This window comes from Saccostrea cucullata, unplaced genomic scaffold (assembly GCF_032062105.1).
Source record: "Saccostrea cucullata isolate Sc308-1 unplaced genomic scaffold, CSIRO_AGI_Scuc_v1 ctg3946, whole genome shotgun sequence".
Classification (NCBI taxonomy): domain Eukaryota; kingdom Metazoa; phylum Mollusca; class Bivalvia; order Ostreida; family Ostreidae; genus Saccostrea; species Saccostrea cuccullata.
In genome coordinates this window covers 9,492-27,199 of record NW_026930634.1, presented here as the reverse complement: position 1 = coordinate 27,199, position 17,708 = coordinate 9,492, and positions in this window count along the sequence as shown.

Genomic DNA, 17,708 nt, shown 5'->3' with positions numbered 1-17,708 from the left:
GAAAATTTTTAATTATTTCTAAAATTGAAAAAGTTTCAGGGGCAATCACTCATTGAAGGGGTCACCAAATACTTTCGCAATGAATAGATTCCAGAGTCCTCTCAATTAGTCGAAGACTTTAGTGCAGGTTTCATATCTTTATGGTTTACAGTTTCGAAGTAGTAGCGATAACAAGGTTTTACGCACAAAGGGTGATAACTTTTAATAGGGTCAATCTTGTGGAATAGGAATTAAATCTAGAAAATAGTTTTAAGAGTACATATTATTAATGCTAAGACAGTTTGTATATGTTAATAAAACAAAAAAAGATATAAAAAGAGCTTAATTTCTCAATTTTGGAATGACCTTTGACCTTTGTACTAATTTCATGATCAAAGGTCAATGAATCTTATGCAGTTGGTCCCATGTCTCTATCACTTCTCGTTTTGAAAATTTTTAATTATTTCTAAAATTGAAAAAGTTTCAGGGGCAATCACTCATTGAAGGGGTCACCGAATACTTTCGCAATGAATAGATTCCAGAGTCCTCTCAATTAGTCGAAGACTTTAGTGAAGGTTTCATATTTCTACGGTTTACGGTTATGAAGTAGTAGCGATAACAAGGTTTTACACACAAAGGGTGATAACTTTTAATAGGGTCAATCTTATGGAATAGGAATTAAATCTTGAAAATAGTTTTAAGAGTACATATTATTGATGCTAAGACAGTTTGTATATGTTAAAAGACAAAAAAGATATAAAAAGAACTTAATTTCTTAATTTTGGAATGACCTTGACCTTTGACCTTTGTACTAATTTCATGATCAAAGTTCAATGAATCTTATGCAGTTGGTCCCATATCTCTATCACTTCCCGTTTTGAAAATTTTTAATTATTTGTAAAATTGAAAAAGTTTCAGGGGCAATAACTCATTGAAGGAGTCACCGAATACTTTCGCAATGAATAGATTCCATAGTCCTCTCAATGAGTCAAAGACTTTAGTGAAGGTTTCATATTTCTACAGTTTACGGTTTAGAAGTAGTAGCGATAACAAGGTTTTAACTTTTAATAGGGTCAATCTTATGGAATAGGAATTAAATCTTGAAAATAGTTTTAAAAGTACATATTATTGATGCTAAGACAGTCTGTATATGTTAAAAGACAAAAAAGATATAAAAAGAGCTTAATTTCTTAATTTTGGAATGACCTTGACCTTTGACCTTTGTACTAATTTCATGATCAAAGGTCAATGAATCTTATGCAGTTGGTCCCATGTCTCTATCACTTCTCGTTTTGAAAATTTTTAATGATTTCTAAAATTGAAAAAGTTTCAGGGGCAATAACTCATTGAAGGGGTCACCGAATACTTTCGCAATGAATAGATTCCAGAGTCCTCTCAATTAGTTGAAGACTTTAGTGAAGGTTTCATATTTCTATGGTTTACAGTTTCGAAGAAGTAGCGATAACAAGGTTTTACGCACAAAGGGTGATAACTTTCAATAGGGTCAATCTTATGGAATAGGAATTAAATCTTGAAAATAGTTTCAAGAGTACATATTATTGATGCTAAGACAGTTTGTATATGTTAAAAGACAAAAAAGATATAAAAAGAACTTAATTTCTTAATTTTGGAATGACCTTGACCTTTGACCTTTGTACTAATTTCATGATCAAAGGTCAATGAATCTTATGCAGTTGGTCCCATGTCTCTATCACTTCTCGTTTTGAAAATTTTTAATTATTTCTAAAATTGAAAAAGTTTCAGGGGCAATAACTCATTGAAGGGGTCACCGAATACTTTTGCAATGAATAGATTCCAGAGTCCTCTCAATTAGTCGAAGACTTTAGTGAAGGTTTCATATTTCTACGGTTTACGGTTTCGAAGGAGTAGCGATAACAAGGTTTTAGGCACAAAGGGTGATAACTTTTAATAGGGTCAATCTTATGGAATAGGAATTAAATCTTGAAAATAGTTTTAAAAGTACATATTATTGATGCTAAGACAGTCTGTATATGTTAAAAGACAAAAAAGATATAAAAAGAGCTTAATTTCTTAATTTTGGAATGACCTTGACCTTTGACCTTTGTACTAATTTCATGATCAAAGGTCAATGAATCTTATGCAGTTGGTCCCATGTCTCTATCACTTCTCGTTTTGAAAATTTTTAATGATTTCTAAAATTGAAAAAGTTTCAGGGGCAATAACTCATTCAAGGGGTCACCCAATACTTTCGCAATGAATAGATTCCAGAGTCCTCTCAATTAGTCGAAGACTTTAGTGAAGGTTTCATATTTCTATGGTTTACAGTTTCGAAGAAGTAGCAATAACAAGGTTTTACGCACAAAGGGTGATAACTTTCAATAGGGTCAATCTTATGGAATAGGAATTAAATCTTGAAAATAGTTTCAAGAGTACATATTATTGATGCTAAGACAGTTTGTATATGTTAAAAGACAAAAAAGATATAAAAAGAACTTAATTTCTTAATTTTGGAATGACCTTGACCTTTGACCTTTGTACTAATTTCATGATCAAAGGTCAATGAATCTTATGCAGTTGGTCCCATGTCTCTATCACTTCTCGTTTTGAAAATTTTTAATTATTTCTAAAATTGAAAAAGTTTCAGGGGCAATAACTCATTGAAGGGGTCACCGAATACTTTCACAATGAATAGATTCCAGAGTCCTCTCAATTAGTCGAAGACTTTAGTGAAGGTTTCATATTTCTACGGTTTACGGTTTAGAAGTAGTAGCGATAACAAGGTTTTACGCACAAAGGGTGATAACTTTTAATAGGGTCAATCTTATGGAATAGGAATTAAATCTTGAAAATAGTTTTAAAAGTACATATTATTGATGCTAAGACAGTCTGTATATGTTAAAAGACAAAAAAGATATAAAAAGAGCTTAATTTCTTAATTTTGGAATGACCTTGACCTTTGACCTTTGTACTAATTTCATGATCAAAGGTCAATGAATCTTATGCAGTTGGTCCCATGTCTCTATCTCTTCTCGTTTTGAAAATTTTTAATTATTTCTAAAAATGAAAATGTTTCAGGGGCAATCACTCATTGAAGGGGTCACCGAATACTTTCGCAATGAATAGATTCCAGAGTCCTCTCAATTAGTTGAAGACTTTAGTGAAGGTTTCATATTTCTACGGTTTACGGTTTTGAAGGAGTAGCGATAACAAGCATTTCTTGCGAAAGGGGCAATAACTTCGAAAGCGGACATAGTACATACGCGTTGGGTCAAATTTGTTCATAACTTTTAATGACCTTTACGATGAACGAAAAGTCTTTTCGATAAATGTCGAAACAAAAAATCAGCGGAAGAAGAATAATAATAATAATAATAATAAACAGAAGAAAATCAATAGGTCTTTCCACAGAAAGGTGGAAAGACCTAATAAACATAAGCATTTCAAGAGGTCTTTCCACAGAAAGGTGGAAAGACCTAATAAACATAAGCATTTCAAGAGGTCTTTCCACAGAAAGGTGGAAAGCCCTAATAATAATAAGAAACAGAAGAAAATCAATAGGTCTTTCCACAGAAAGGTGGAAAGACCTAATAATGAAATCTTAGGGCAAATAATACATGTAGAAGACCTGCCGAAAGAAAGGTCCAAGGAAATCGGCTTTAAAGAACTATATAGTTCAATAAAATAATTTCCTGAGTAGAAATCTAAAAAAAATTGTTAACATAATGGCGCTCTGCATTAATTTAATACATGTTAACCGTGTCAACAGAATATGAATCTGCTACAACTGCACATGTACATGTACGTCTACGTTAAGCTCTCACTTATGTTCATGTAAACATTTATATATCAGATAATTAAAACCTTTTATAATATTAATTAAGGAATATTGAATGATAAAATACTTTTTTTCTTTACAAAACAAAACACAAAAATACATGTTTAAACAAATATTAAACGGGTCAAATGCGACTTTTCCGACTAAATAATTATAAATCATTGCTGTTAAACTTTGTGTGTACTGTTTTAATGCACATGAATTATTAAACCCCGAAAATTATTTAAGACTTAACCGCTAATCTCATATACGACATATTTGAAGAGCGGGATGTTGAAAGTCCGTAACTAATTTAAAATTAGATAAACATGATCTAACCAAATAGCCAAAAATAATAATGAGTTTTTAAATAAAGTTATATACGTATGAAATAAAATCGATTAATACTATAATTTGATTGGGTGCAATACATTTACTCGTCTTGCATGTTCACGGCGGAATCAGACTTTTTTTTTATCATAGTAAAATACTGCATGTAGAAAAAAATTAATGCGAGCAAGTTTTCATAGTTAAGAATGTTAAAACTATTTCAATCTTTTCTACGATCAAAGAAATTGTTTCCTAGAATTAATTCTGTCTGTATCGCGATGAAAACCCGGTGATCCGAAAGAAAACCCAATGATCCAAAAGTTGATGTACCATATGTGCAGTATTTTTTTTAAAGTTCATTACATTATGGAAACATAGCACAAATAAAATAAATCAGCGGATTGAGTTAAGGGACTTTGTTTTATTAAATTGAATTATATATTTTAATTTAAATTTCAGCAAGGAAATGATTTTTTTTTTAATCCATAAATTGTACAATTATTTAATTGATTAAAAAAATCTTTTAGAGTGTACATGTAGTTCATACAAGGTATGAACATAATCCCGAAAATAGATCATACTGTTTGACACAAGGTGAGAGAGCAGTTCAGGTATGTTGACGGTGAACACACACAGGCCGAGCTGTCTTTTAGGGGTATAGGGGAGAAGGGGGAGGGGTGTTGACCGCAAATAAAGGAAGGCAGTGTGCTGATTAGAGAGGTAAACATACGTGTCAGTTTTATGACAAGGAAAGCTCTTCGATTTTACACTCGGAAGCATTATATTTTCAGTTTATGAAAAGGTAAGCTGTTAAAAGCCGTCATGTGTTTTTCCTGTTTATTATTTTTAGATTATCTAATGCCAGATGAAATTAATGAAAAACTTCTATTTTATAGTTACTACCATGGCGTGATTAATCGGGTAAAGCATTTTCATGCATTACATTTTATAATTTTTTTTTTAAATTAAGACGTATTAAGAAATTCAATTTATCAGATAGTGATAAAAATCAATTTAAAAAATTGAGTCTATACGAACATAGTCAGTGTTAAAGTTACCTGAATCAATATCTTAAATGCTTCGTTATTATTTTTTGTAAAATCAAGAATTTAAATAATTGTGCATACATGCAGATCAGAGGCGAAAACACATTCCTAATAGTATACCAGACGATTGATCGGGAGAAATTGAAAATTGCATTTAAAAAAAGATACATATCAATTTCCTGTTAATTATTATTGTAATTTTTTTTTACGTATACATCGTGACTTACCGAAAATCATCCTTTAGTGACTCTGACTAATTCAAGAAAATCTTACTAATATTTAATTTTGAATATTAAATCATACAATTCGATGAAAAAAAAAAAAAACGAAACAGGGAATAGATTATTCCATTTTCAAAAAAATAATTTTGATTCTCTGCTTGCCTATGAAATAATTATTTTCTTAATTAATAAATTTATTAATTATATTATTTTTTTTCTTTTCCTCCGACTCTTTAATATTTCTTTTAATGATGAAAAACTAAAGGATAAAACGTTCTTTTCTCTTTCTTGGTTAAAAAAAATCTTATTTAAGTTAACACAACGAAAAAGAAACGGGAGGCGGGGGGTATTATTTAGTGAGCTCATTGCTCACAGTACCTCTAGTTTAATTTAGTTTTGGCACAAACATACATACAGCATGAATCCAATAATTGCAAAGATTGCTTATTAATTGATTCATTCGGTGTAGTGATGAAACCCAAATTAAAAGCACATTTATTTCCAGTACCATAAATAAATAACAACACATATCTGTATGTTTTGATTATATATTTAATTCAGTGCTGGATATCGTTTGATCATGCAAACCTGATTAAATGAATGATTATTCTGGACATCAAAATTTATAGCACATTTATTCATTTCTTTCTATCTGATTCATAACAGTTACATGTAACTTTTACAAAATATGGGAAAAAATTATTCGTTCTACGATACACATATTTTTTTGACAGGCGACTTTATTTACCAATGATATTCAAAAAAAGAGTGTAAAAATGTTTTTAAATTGTGTTATAGAATTCAAGTATATATAGTGAAGAAAACTAAAATAAAATTGAAACAATTTCTAAATATGTAATATGTTAAAAAATCCTGAAGGCATGACACAGTCTTGCAGGATTATACTCAAAACAGACGTGAAAATATATAAAATCACAATTAAGTCTTTTATAAAACCACACTGAAACATTGACAAGATTCTTGTCAGATTTACATTGGTATGATCCTGTTATTCCCCGGTATGTTGACACCACACTCAATCCATTTTTCGTACCATTTACTGGTCCAATTTGGTGTATATCCTATTGTTCCAAACGTAAAAGTCTCTCCCCTTGAACTTCGATAAAAACCTTTAAATACATAGTTGATAATTACTACGATAAACCTCCATTGCTATTAATTGTGAAGCTGAAGACATTTAACTGTTTAAGAAATCGCTCTACATTCAAAATTGTTTAGAGTTGTATTCTACAAAAACATGGATTAAAAAAATCAGACATATAGTCGCTGAATACTAGTAATTAAGAGATCGTCACGAAAATAGTACATTGCCATGAAATGTAATTATGTTTTGAATTCGTATTTCAACATTTTAGAGTGTAAGTATTATTGCACTACATGAAAATACAAATAAACTAGAGCCGAGCTCGTTGCAAAGCAACGAGTAGGTCTTCCGTCGGAGCTGCGGACAGAGAGAAATGACCTTGAGTCAAGGTCATGCCACGTTCTAATTTTAAAGTTATCTATAAAGGGTAGATAACATCTAATTATGTTTTACTATTAAAAAAGGATAGTAAAGGAATGTTTGCGACCTTGACCTTGTCAGAATGACCTTGGGTCACACCATGACACATGCTAGTGATGAGCATATCCCATTTGTGTGCTACCGTATTGACAAATTCACGCATGTTTTTCAAACAATGCATACAGCCAAAATATCTCATCATAAGTGACCTTGATTCAAGGCCAGAACACACTCTGCATGATTTAAGCCATACCTTTTGTTTAGATAGGCCTTGTCACAGCTAATATACATGTGTAAAAAATTATGGTCAATTTTAAGCAATGTTTAAATTTGGAAAAGCCGGATAAACTTCAAGGTCAAAGTTCATGATATACTAGTATTTGAAATGATTTTATCACAGGTTACCTACATGTGATGTTTGTGTAATATGAAAGCCTTATCTCTTCTCATTAAAAAGTTATGATCAAGCCTCAAGATCAAGTTGTCAAAAGTCAGTGTATTTAGAAAAAAGTTGTCTTAGGTAATATACAGGGATAAAATAAAAGCCCTATCTCTTCTCATTCAAAAGGTATGAGTATTGTTAATGTTTTTGAAAAGCAGGTCAAACTTCAAGGTCAAAGGGTAAAAAATCAGTGAGTTTTGAAAGGTATTGTCACAGTTAATACATTTTTATACAATGGAAGCTTTCAAAAGTTATGGTCAATTTAAAGTAATGTTATTTTTTTAAGTAGGTCAAGCTCCAGGATCAAGGTCACAGGGTAAAAAACAATAGTATATTTGAAAATCAGATGTCACAAATAATGCACATGTGAAATATCAAAGTCTTATATCAACTCATTCAATAGTTATTATCAAGTTTAAAGTTCTCTTGACAGATGGACAGACTGGCTGACGAATTAGGTTTAATGTTCCCTAAAAAAATAAATACATGTAACTCGAACATAATAAATTGAAAAATACGAATAATAGTATAAAAAAATTAGAAAATATTAGAACATAAATCAGGTTTCCTACATGAGATTTCCTTAAAGACTTATTAATACATATTATTCAAGTAACATGCAAAACATGTACGTTGGAGGTTCAAGACGCGGAGACCGGTCATTTCGATGAGAACATATACACAACTGTCTCGTTACGGGGTACGTGGTGTCATAAAAGGATTAAATTCGCCTGATTCCACCTCTGATTTTTTTTAAAAGTCTGTCTTTGCGCTGCTAGTTCTTTATATTGTTTAAACAGAATTTAATTTTATGAAAAGAATTATTTTAAATGCTTATTTTTGACATATGCTCAAATTATTTACCTATCAATTTGAGTTTAAATAGTAAAAAGGAATTTGTCACTCAGTATTTATCGGTCCTTCGGATGAGACCGTATAACCGAGGCCCCGTGTCACAGCAGGTGTGGCACGATAAAGATCCCTCCCTGCTCAAAGGCCGTAAGTGCCGAGCAAAGGCCTAAATTTGCAGCCCTTCACCGGCAACGGTGACGTCTCCATATCAGTGAAATATTTTGGAGAGGGGCGTTAAATAGTATACAATCAATCAATCTAATCAATCTAAGGAACTAGTGTCAATCCTCTACATCAAAGAGCGTCTGACTTGTATGTATGATATAAATTGCGTAAATGTGTTAATTGAAATTTGAGTGAATCCCGTATGTTGTGTGAGAGAGTCAGTTTTGTACTGGACATTCCATAATCAAGAAAATATAGTTTTACTCTAGACTATTCCGAGTTACCAAAACGTTTGTGTGTGAGCTTTACAACCTGTCTTTGTTTTCTGTGACTTTGATTTGATTTATTTTTCAAAATACAAACTTTAACTTTTTATTGTTTGACTTACGTTTAATAAATTTTCTTCACAAGTTCACTTGTGTTACTTTAACTAGATATATTCTATTAAAATAATGATTCCATCTTCTTTGTTAATTTTAAATTGCTAGAAATATAGTGTAAAAATCCAGAACGAAAACAAAGAATGTTAGAAATGACATTATTAATTGTCGGAAATGCAATGCAAAATTCCGGAAATCAAATGCAGCAAAAACTGGTACCTCCACTTACCCAAAGAAATTAATACATGTAGTACATGTACACACTTAGATGCTCGATTGAACACTCTAATCGGCACAAGTTTTAGAAATTAAAACGTTTGTATATAGGAAAGTTAAGTGACGCATACTAATCTTTTTCATTTATTTGTAAACTTGCGAATAAAAAAAATGTCGCGTATGATATTGGTTAACATTATAATATGTTATGGATTAATCATGGATTTCAACACCAGTCCTGACCTGTACGTACCTGAACAAACTAACCAATTGACATTCTCGACTCTGAAGGAAAACATTGTATCATTTGAGGGAAGGGGGGTTACGTATCACGATGAGAGGAAATATTTAAATAATCTTTTTTAGTCCAATAAACACGAAAGAATGGCTTGGAATATTTGTATGCAACTATACATGGCTTTCTCAGAAGCAATTCTGCATTTGTTTAAAAATTTCTAATTATTCATTTTTTTCTCTCGTATTCTGAAAGCTCGGGATGTATATATTTTAGGCGCTCTTTCGTGTAATACAGCATGTACTTAGTTACAATCATGTACCCGTAAAATTGTGTCATAGTGATATTCTTTTTATTCGAGGAAATAAAAGAAATACATTCGGTACAATACAATTATAAATTATGTATCAATTAATGTGAAACTCAAAGTTGCTTCATTTAATTTTCGATTTTCATGAGAATTGGAAACGTCACTTCCACTTACAATTTACTGTGCGCATTTGCCATGTTTATTTGTCTTTGCTAATTTAAACAACATCGCAATTTTTTCTGATATAAAGCAATTAGAATAACTTGATATAGGCCCGTATGCATGTAACGATTGCAATTACTTCAAAGTGGAGGGGGAGACGGGGCCTAAAATATTCTCGTTCTACATGTGTACATGTACCTTTCCAATAATAGAATCATCCGTACAAACCAAAAACAAGTTGCAGTATTGATATCCCCAATTTTTTAAATAACGAGACTATAATGGACTTCACAAGGGTAGAATTTAACATTAATTTATGTACATGCGCAATTAAAATCTATCAAAATTAGCAGTTATCGATAGGTCACCCTGTGTCACCTATCAGTGTAACCAATGAGCTCGTCCAGATACCTGAGTAGCAGAGACATGCAGCACATTTTATTCATTCGTCAAATAAAAGAATCCAACATTTAACACTTTTAAATCTTTGAATACATATACACGTTCAAGAAAACCTTCATATTTATGTCTAGAAATATTCTTACGATTAACGCAAATAATCTAGGACTCGAGTAAAAATCAAAGAGCGGTAATGTTGACCTCACGAATGTTTATAGGTCAATGTGCGATCGTTGAATGGCTTTCGTAACAGTACACACACACAACAGTTAGGGTCCGCGGAAAATTCACGATGCATGAATTAAATGACAGTGAATTATCTTAAGCTTGAATTATTTTTTTTTCATAAATAATAATGATAATGCTACATTGAATATTAATCGAAGGAAAGATGATAAGTATTTCCCCCCTCCCCGTCTTGTTATTTAAACTTAACACAAGGAGAAAGTTGTCTCTGAATAATCTGTATGACATCCAGCTAGAGAATACGTTAAAAACTTATTTTAAAAAAGTTAAACATTCAATTTAGCTATAGGTATATTATTCTTGTCCACTCTATTACATTTATTTCAGTTATATAAGTTTTATACGCATACGCACATAGAATTCGTCTACACTTGCCATATAAAATCACGTACCTGTACATGGATTATAAAGTTTTCTGCTCATTTAATAACACATGACTCGAACAAAATAACGTTTTCATGAGATCAATAAGATGTTAAAGAACCCATTTCATATCGATAACCATATCGAAATATTTACCGTTTTTGAGTTATAGAGCAAAAACTTTCAAGGTCTTTCAAGGTCCCTAAATCCCTAAATTGAGGGGCCAGCCTCTTTTTTAATGATGTCAAATGATAAATCTTAAAATTATGCACAATATTTGTTCAACCTGTCTTAACAAATTATTTTTAGTTTAAAAGATACAAATGGAAATATATGTCAATTTTTGCGCTTTTAGACATTCTTATTTTTGACCCCTATCTAGCCCCGTTTTGAGGGCAGAAATCGAAAAAAAAGTGATGTGCACAACTTCAATTCTTTTAGTATTTGAATTCAGTAGAATTTCTGCTCCAGCTTTTGTCGTTTCTGAGCCTTTGTCTGGAAACGAACAGTACCAAATTTTCATTTAAAGGGAAATAATTCGAAAGCGGAAAAGAATTTTTGAAATTTTTGAAAGCATTCTTATTGAGTTTTGTAACGTTAAAAAACTCTGAAAATTTGAGCGAAATCCGTTAAGAAATTAAGAGCGTTAAGAGCGAGTTACGAGGTCTCAAAGTTGGCGTCTAGGAAAAAAAAAAGAATAATAGGAATAATCTTAACCATAAGAATCAGTAGAAGGTCTTCCGCCTGAGCGGAAGACCTTAATGACGACGGATTTTTTTGGTCATATTTCTAAAATGAAGCATAGATTCAAAAAGCACTATAATTCATTTAAAAACACGTTTAAAAAATGAGAGATAGTGTTTACTACCCCCCCCCCCCAAGGTAAGGATGAAATGGGGATACCCCCGCACCTCCCCCGCCTTTTTTTTTTAAATAAAAAAGTCACATATTTTCCTTAAATTTTCTGATCAAATTAATTAAAGTCACCTTTTAACAACAGAGGGAAATCGCAAAATGATAGAATTTCATTTTTTCTTTCAAATTGCCATAGAAAACATAAACATCAAGAATTAAGCACACGTACAAACCAAAAACAGATCCCCAGCTTACATAAAACCAAGTTCTCCAAATCGAAGTACCAGTAAATATGTTTCTGTTGAGGTGTGTACAATGTCCAATTTTATTTTCTTTTTAAATTCATCAAAATGAGTGTTAATATTTTTCTCTCCTCAGTGTATTATCTACAAAAAATCCCATTCTTCTGTTCGTCAGTCTGTCAGTCTTTAGTTATAAACTCGAAATCAATAAAGCGTTAATGAGTGCAGGCAGTGACGAAGAATATGTTTTGGTCATCTTTTCTTGCATCAAAATGATTGTTTACCTTCCATTCACTTTTATGTTAAAAATTCTAAATGTTTACGAATTTAACAGAGTGTGCACTGCCACTTTAACTCTAGATAATACTTTTTCAAAGACGTAATTTTTTTTTACTGAAAATAAAAATCGAAAGAAATGTGGTGTTGCGCTTTATCTTTAATCGTTTTCACCTCAAAAATATGCTCACCAACATTCCCAAATTATTTTTTTTGCCGTTTCAAGAATAAATTAATCGAATAAATGTGCCATAATTGAAAAGTTTAATTCTAGTTACATGTAATATCCAGTATATCAGCATAATCCACCAATAGACTATAGATATTTTCTCTTTTCACACTGATAACTTCAATTATGTCTTTGTAGAAGTAAATAGCTATTAATGATGACTCCATTCCATTCTTCAATATCGTACAATAATTTTATATTTTATTTTAATATATGGAACACTTTCGAGAGTAAATTAAAAATTCACAATTGGCCTTTTCACACAATACTACAACCTAGCACTTGAATTTCTGTATCTTTTCTGTATCATTCTTTTTAATCGATGTTTTTCGAAGAACTATATTTTTGAAATTGCAATCTCAATTTCCTTAGTACATGTACAGTATGTACAACAATTTTTCTCACCTTGTGTGTTTGGTGATTTCTTGTAATCTGTAGGCAATACTCCCCTCTGGGTTGTCCCCAGAAGTTCACAGTGATCATCACCAGTACCACCCCCATCAGCAATGTTATAGTATTTGCCGGTTAGGGTTTTGCTCAAAAACAGCTTGTATCTATAAATGTTGACAACATGAAAAGAAATAATTTTTCACAACTTAACATACTGTGCTGTAGCTCTTGTATTTGATAATACGATCATATATATATAACAGTGCAAATTTCTTATTATATAAAAAAAAAATTCAGAGTTTATACATCAATTGATAGTGGGCTTACAATTTTTTCTATCTAAAAAAAACCTCATTTAGTAATGAAAATTCCTAATTAAACGCGAGGAATTTATTATCACGTATTATGCTAGAAGCATCACTTGTGAAATAAAGAAGTCGCTTTACTTTATGCATATAATGACCCTGTATATATACCAATTAATTGATCAACACTTGATTTTCCATTCGAAGCATTAAAATAAAATACCTTCGTGCTTTCAGTAAACTAGAGTGAAATTAAAAAGCTCCATTAAAGCTGTAAAACTTGTTAAGAATCGTAAAGATATATTAACTGAAATATGTGAAATTTACAGCGAGCAATGTTTGTTGTATGTCCTTGTCGCCAAGGATGGTACCCAATTTTGTTGCCCATTATATCATTTTTGTTCATTTAAATCCATCTGCTCATGTGTGTAACACTGTTTTAAAGAAACATGTTTAATGCTCATAGGTCACCCAATATTTTGGAAAATGAGTGAAAACGACAGCGTGTAGGAATATCTAAACAATTATTGTAAAAAATAAAAAAAAAATAATTATCCATGTTTGTCAGAAATTAAAACAGATAATGAAACTTAAATCCATTTTGCTTTACACCCTCAAAACAAATTTACAAAGAGAACACTTGAAAAAACAGGGGAAACCCTGAAGAAAGCAAAGAATTGTATGAGCAAAAAATAGTTTAACTTGCCATCTTTTTTTTAAATTAGTGGTCTTGTTGTTCAAATTCTTAGGGGGAAGTAATGTCATTTTCGGGAAAGAGTTTGAAAGAATTTTTTTGCTTAAAAGTGAAAAATTTATGAGACAAAGGGACACTGAGGAATTCACTACATTTAATTTCTTCATGACAGCGCCCAAAATCTACAGGCCATAAAGCGTAAAGAATTTCTGGGGATAAAAATTAGGAAGTTTGGTCGCAACAACAATAATGCCCAGCTCTTTCAATCTTTGACTGGCTTCTTTTCCCCAAATTAAAAAATCCTTTCAAAAAAAAAAAAAACAAGCACAGGAAATCATAGGATCTGTCATATTCCAGTATACAAGGGTCATACTAAAAATCTGTTCAAAAAAATTTAAAAAAATTAAAAATATTTTACACATGTGTTTTAAACTTTTGATCAAAAGACAATATTTTACTTTAATTTTTAAAGACTTGATCATAGAAAAGCGTTTGTTGTTTCTTTCCAAACACCGATGACATTTTTATTAAATTTGGATATAATGAAATAACGAAAAAAACTCTAGCTAAAAACAGGTTAAAATTTTTTAATTGATTATTCTACTTAAAAATTGATTTTAGGTTTTGTTGTTTCATGATTACCATGACTTTTTCATTCTTAGGTCACGTAAAAAAGAACGTAATACAAATACATCTCAATTGTTATTTGGATTAATATTGTATTATAAAACTAACAAGGGGATATTGTAGATTATTCTTTTAAATATACAAGGGTAGACAAGCAATTCACAAATGATTTCGATGGGTATTGAAATTTGTCTAAGTAAAAAAACCTCTCTCTCTCTCTCTCTCTCTCTCTCTCTCTCATAAAGAAATAGATTTTCATTTGATATTTTGAATTAGAATTATTTTTTACAATTTCATAATTTTCTAACTCTACTCTATAAGTCTATTTCTTTTGTTTGATTTAAAACTGTGGGTTGGTCTCATTTTCTTTTAATCAATTCTTTATTTATCTTATTTAAATTAACTTACGAGGGCTGTTCAATAAATAATGCCCCGGGTTATAAAGAAGCAAAAGACGCTTTTAAATGATTTAGTTTATGATTTTACTTATTAATCTCTTTTAATTCAAACACATTTTCTATCCAATTTCTGATTGTTTTTAACTTTGGGATATGACCCTTAGTATACTGGAAATTGGCAATCCAATGTTTTCCCACTTGTTTTTTCCCTTTCTAAATTTTTTTTTCAGGTTAGGAAATAGAAGCAAGTCAAAAGGTAAAAGATCTTGCAAAATTGGTAATGTGAAAACTTAACTTTTGTTTATCCCGAAAACCCCTTTATTCTTGGGCATGCGGATTTGAAAGCTGTCAGGGAAAATTCAATATAGTGGATTCCCTTTCTGGGTCCTTCCTTAATAAACCTTTCGATTTTTTTCCAAAAAAAATTTTTTTTGACTCCTCCAGAAATTAAACTGTTTCCCCATTACGAATTTGAACAACAATGCCACCATTTTTTAAAGAAAATTGCATATAAATTTGTCTTTCGCTCTTGCATTCCTTTGCTCTTTCAACCCTTGCCGTTTATATCAAATAATCTTTTGGTAAATTTTGTTTTTAGGGTTTTAAGCAATAGTTTCATGTTCCAAATCTGTTTAATAAAACAAACATGGATAACTAAAATTACCTTTATTTTAAAATTTTTTTTGTTAAGTTTTTAAAAAAGTTTTTTTAAATAATTTCAAAAAGGGGGAAACCTTTTCCATTTTTTTCCAAAACCGCCCCAAAAAATTCCCTTAAAATTTTTTTTAAAAAACCCCCAAAAATAAAAAGATTCAAATTTGTTAAAAACCCCCAAAATTTGGAAATCTTTCAAAAAAACTCACGTTCCAAAGGGGAAAAAGTAATTTTTAAATTTTAATTTTGTTTTAAATTTAGGAAAAAATTTTTCTTTCCTTAATATTTTTAAAAAGGGAAATCCCTCTTTTATTTCTTTCTAAAAAGGAAGTGTTGTTAACGAGCCACATTATTTTATTAATTTTTTTTTTTTGGGGGTTTTTTTTTCCCAAGTTTTAAACGCTAATGAATTTTAAATTTTTATCTAGTTTATTAAATTTCGAAATTCTTTTCCCATTCTTTAAACCCCAGGTGCCCAAAGCCCTTAAATTTTCCAATTTTTCATAATTTTTTTAAATTTAAATTAAAACTTATTAAAACCCAAGGGGCGGGAAAATTAAAAAAAAGTGGTTCCCACAAATAAAAAACTTTTTTTTTTATAATTCATTAAAGTTTCAAAAAGGGAAAAGAAGTTCTAAAGACCCCATGGCTGGCCAATTGATTGGTGAAACTTTAAATTTTGGCCCCTTAATTTTTCCCCCTTTTTTTTGGGGCCGAAATCTTTAAATTTTTAAAATATTCTTTTTAAAAACAATTTTAAAAAAAATCATGAAATTTTTTAAAAAGTTTAAATTATTTGAAACTTTTTAAAAAATTTTTTTTCAAACCAAACAATTTTGGGAATTAAGAAGAAAAATTTTCGGAAAAAAAGGGACATTTCTCCAAAATTCTGAAATTTTCAAAAATTAAATTTTAAAAAACCTTTTAATATTTTTTTTAAGAATTTTTAAAAAATTTTAAAATTTAATAGTGGAAAAATTTTAAAGTTTTTTATACGGGTAAACTAAAATTTTAAATTTTTGGGTTTTTTTGGGGTTTTAAATTAAAAATAAATTGTTTTTTGTTTTGGGGGTTGGCCAAAAAGGGAGGGGACTTTTTTGGGTAATTTTTAACGGTTTTAAATTTAATTATTTAAACATTTTTTATTTTTTGGTTCCTGATGATGAAAATTTAATTTTGACCTAAACTTTTTCCCCGTTTTAAAACTTTTTTTAAAAAATGTTTACTGTTTTTTTGGGCCCCAACCATTTTTAACATTTTACGAAAAATTTTTTGTAAAATGTTTTCCCAGTTTTTACATTTAAAACTTTTGATTTGATAAATTCAAACCTGAATTGTTGCTAAAAATATTAAATTGCGAAATGGTCAAAACAAAAGACCGCATCATATACCCCAAAGGGACACATAAAATGTTTGAAGGTGATGTATTTTAAAGGTTTTATTTTGGGAAAAAATTTTTGTTATGGACATGAAATATAAAAAAATTACAATTTTTGGGGGAAAAGAAACCCCAAATCCAATATAACATTTTTAAAGGAAAATGCCACGTCTTAAAAAGCAAAGTTTAAAAACCAAAAAACCCTTAACATTTTACAATTATCCACAGAAATATAAAACTGTTATACCTAACCCAAGAATAAACAAACTGTCGGTGAACAAAAATCAAAAGGTCTGTTTTATGATATTTTTTTTCCCCTCCCAGGGGTTTTAAATAATGTCCCGGGAAAATTGATTTTTATATGATTTTCATACATGTATAAAAGGTCAAGGTTCTTTTTACGCATTTGGGTTAAAGGCATAGGGTTTTTCGTTTACAGTTACTATCAAAAGACTTTTATGGGGTTCTTTTTAAAAAGGTTTGAAATAAAAAAAGGGGAACGATTTAAAAAAATCAAAATTTGAAAAAAGTACCAAATTTTTTTAAAAAACCCATTTTTAAAAAAGGGGCTTTATCATATGTTTGAATATGCTTCAAATAATTTTGAAAAATATCTTGATTTCTAGGGCCCCCGTAGCATTTCAAATCGAAATTAAAGGTTTGGCCCATTTTTTTTAAAAAAAAAACCCCACAAATTTTAATTTTTTTAGTAACATATACAATACGGTTATTTTTTCACTGAAAAGGGGTTGTGAAAAAATAAAAACTTTTCTTTTAAATTTAAAAAAAATTTTTTTAAATTCCCCCCAAATTAAGAATTTAATACCTTTTCCCCCTTTTTCATATCTTTAATAATAATGAACAAAAATTTTTAAAAAATTTTATATAATTTTTTAAAATTTTTCCCAAAAAATTTTTTTTTTTTTAATTGGGTTTAATTTTGAAAGGGGATCTGGTTATGGTCAGCTGAGGTAATTGTAAAAAATTTTAAAA